This window comes from Gorilla gorilla, chromosome 17 (assembly GCF_029281585.2).
Source record: "Gorilla gorilla gorilla isolate KB3781 chromosome 17, NHGRI_mGorGor1-v2.1_pri, whole genome shotgun sequence".
NCBI classification, from domain to species: Eukaryota; Metazoa; Chordata; class Mammalia; order Primates; family Hominidae; genus Gorilla; species Gorilla gorilla.
Genome location: NC_073241.2, coordinates 45,255,430 through 45,259,204, shown reverse-complemented (window position 1 = coordinate 45,259,204; position 3,775 = coordinate 45,255,430). Strand labels below are relative to the sequence as shown.

The 3,775-nt window shown below is 37.5% G+C and overlaps 1 pseudogene; it reads right to left on the bottom strand.

Annotated features, from left to right (window-relative positions):
• Positions 1-1,807: 1,807 nt before the first annotated feature.
• LOC129528345 (peptidyl-prolyl cis-trans isomerase A-like) lies at positions 1,808-3,198 on the bottom strand (annotated as a pseudogene).
• Between the last annotated feature and the right edge of the window lie 577 nt (positions 3,199-3,775).

The window sequence follows — 3,775 nt, the reverse complement described above, 5'->3', positions numbered from 1 at the left end:
TGCATCACCACATCCCCAGCTCCAGGTGTCTCAGCACACACACACACACACACACACACACACACACACACACACAGCCTCCATTTATTTGGGAGAAACCAAGGGAAAAGAACAAGAGTCTGCCGGGTAATCAAAATAATTCTTCCAGATCTTATTCAAAACCACCAGAGTGGTGCTTCCATGAGTCTAAAAAAACTACAGCAGTATTAGGCTTGGGGCCTATGTTCTTTTGAATACCTAGAAAGTCTTTCCAAGGACAGGTACAAACAAGCACAGACTGTGAAAACTACAGTAAATACCTAACTCTTTAATGTCCAGACACTGATGAACATCTACCAGCATTAACACTATTCAGGAAAACATCTCACCAAATGAACTAAATAAGGCACCAGGGACCAACCCCAGAGGATCAGAGATATATGATCCTTCAGACAGATAATTCAAAATAGCTATTTTGAGAAAACTGAATAAATAGCTATTTTGAGGAAACTCAAGAAAATTCAAGATAACACAGAGAAGAAATTCAGAATTCATAGAATTAATTAGATTAATAATAAATAATTTGTTAATGATTAATGATAGAATTAGTGATTACATTAATTCTATCAGATACATTTAACAAAGAGATTAAAATAATTAAAAAGAATCCAGCAAAAGTAACCATTGGTAGTGTTAATTACCATTGTTAACTAGAAAGACTAAATGATAAACCAATCAAAAATAATGACTACAAAGACTTTTCAAGATGTACACAGTACAATCAGACATAAAGAGAAACAACAACAAGTTAAAAAGTGGGGGATGAAGTCAAAGTGTAGAGTTTTTTTAGTTTTCTTTCTGCATGCTTGTTTGTATATGCAATCAGTGTTGTCATCAGTTTAAAATGATAAGTTATAAGATAGTATTTGCAAGGCTCATCATAACCTCAAATCTAAAAACATACAATGGATACACAAAAAGTAAAAAGCAAGAAATTAAAGAATACTACCAGAGAAAATCATGTTCACTAAGAAAGACAAGAAGGAAATAAAGAAGGATAGGACCACAAAAGAACCAGAAAACAAATTTTAAAATAGTAGAAAGAAGTCCCTAGTAGTCAATAATATTGAATGTAAATGCACTAAACTCTCCAATCAAAAGACATAGAGTGACTGAATGGATTAAAAAAAATAAGATTAAATGATCTGTTGCCAATAAGAAATATAGTTCACTTATAAGGACATATATAGACTGAAAAAAAGAGATAAAAAAAGATATTTCATGCCAATGGAAACCAAAAAAGAGCAGAAGTAGCTATCCTTATTTCAGACAAAATAGATTTCAAGACAAAAGCTGTAAGAGACAAGGAGGTCACTTTATAATAATAAAGGAGTCAATTCAGCAAGCAGATATAATGATTGCAAATATATATGCACCCACTACTAAAGCACATGATATATAAAGCAAATATTATTAGAGCTAAAGAGAGAGATAAACCCCAATACAATAATGGCTGGAGACTTCAACACCCCACTTACAGCTTTGGACAGATCTCCCAGACAGCAAATCAGCAAAGAAACATCAGATGTACTCTATACTATAGACCAAATTAATCTAACAGATATTTTCAGAACATTTTATCCAGTGGCTGCAAAATACACATTCTTTTCCGCAGCACATGGATCATTCTTAAGAATAGACTATACGTTAGGTAAAAAAAGTCTTTTTTGTTGTTATTTAGTTTTTATTTCATAACCATAAACTTAACTCTGCAATCCAGCTAGGCATGGAAGGGAACATGGAACCCAAAGGGAACTGCAGTGAGAGCACAAAGATTATAGGATACTGTGAGCAAATGCGGTGGAGGAGTGCTCTCCTAAGCTACAGAAGGAATTGTCTGGTGGTTAAGATAAAACGCAAGTCATACGTATTAGAATTGTCCACAGTCAGCAATGGTAATCTTCTTGCTGGTCTAGCCATTCCTGGACCCAAAGTGCTCCATGGCCTCTGTAATAGTCATGCCTTCTTTCACCGTGCCAAAGACCACATGCTTGCCAACCAACCACTCAGTCTTGGCAGGGCAGATGAAAAACTGGGAACCATTTGTGTTGGGTTCAGCATTTTCCATGGACAAGATGCCAGGACCTGTGTGCTTTAGGATGAAGTTTTCATCATCAAATTTCTCCCCATAGATGGACTTGCCACCAGGGCCATTATGGTATGTAGAAATAAGTGACACATAAACCCTGACACATAAACCCTGGAATAATTCTGTGAAGGCAAGAACCATTATAACCAAATCCTTTCTCTCCAGTGCTCAGATCATGAAAGTTTTCTGCTGTCTTTGGAAACTTGTCTGCAAACAACTCAAAGCAGACACGGCCCAAGGGCTTACCGTTGATGGTGATGTCAAAGAACATGGTGGGTTGACCATGGCTAAGGCACAGGGCTCCCAGTGGCAGCTGCATCTGTAAAGTAAAAAAAACAAAGTCTTAAAACATTGGAAAAATTGAAATATCAAGTATTTCCCTGATCACAATGGAATAAAACTAAAAATCAATCAAGAATTTTGGAAACTATACAAACACATGAAAATTAAAAACTATGCTCCTAAATTGATCAGTGGGCCAATGAAGAAATCGAGAAGGAAATTGAACATTTTCTTGAAACAAATAATAATGGAAACACAACATATCAAAACATATGAGATATAGCAAGAGCAGTACTAGGAGGGAGCTGTATGTGCCTACATCAAAAAAGAAAATCAAAACATCAAATAAATAACCTAAGGATGCATCTTAAAGAACTGGAAAAGCAAGAGCAAATCAAACTTAAAGCTAGGAGAAGAAAAGAAATAATAATGATCAAAACAGTAATAAATGACTTTGAAATGAAGAAAACAAGACAAAAGATCAATGAAACAAAAAGGTTAATTTTTGAAAAGATAAACAAAATTGACAAATCTTTAGCCAGACTAATTAAGAAAAAAAAGAGAGAAGACCCAAATAAATAAAATCAAAGATAAAAATAGAGATATTACAACTGATAACACAGCAATTCAAAGGATCATTAGTGGCTGCTATGAACAATTATATGACAATAAATTAGAAAATCTAGAAAAAAATGAGTAAATTCCTAGACACATGCAACTTACCTAGATTGAACCATGAAGAAATCCAAAACCTGAACAGACCAAAGACAAGTAATGAGATCAAAGCCTTAACAAAAACTCTCCCAGCTAAAAAAAAAAAAAAAAAAAGCCCCAGACCCCAGTGTCTTCACTGCTGAATTCTACTGAAAGTTTAAAGAACTAATACCCGGGGGGAGGAGCCAAGATGGCCGAATAGGAACAGCTCGGGTCTACAGCTCCCAGCGTGAGCAACACAGAAGACGGTGATTTCTGCATTTCCATCTGAGATACCAGGTTCATCTCACTAGGGAGCGCCAGACAGTGGGCGCAGGTCAGTGGGTGCGCACACTGTGCGCGAGCCCAAGCAGGGCGACGCATTGCCTCACTTGGGAAGTGCAAGGGGTCAGGGAGTTCCCTTTCCCAGTCAAAGAAAGGGGTGACTGACCGCACCTGGAAAATCGGGTCACTCCCACCTGAGCACTACGCTTTTCCGAAGGGCTTAAAAAACGGCCCACCACGAGATTATATCTCACACCTAGCTTGGAGGGTCCTACGCCCACGGAGTCTCGCTGATTGCTAGCACAGCAGTCTGAGATCAAACTGCAAGGCGGCAGCGAGGCTGGGGGAGGGGCGCCCACCATTGCCCAGGCTTGATTAGGTAAACAA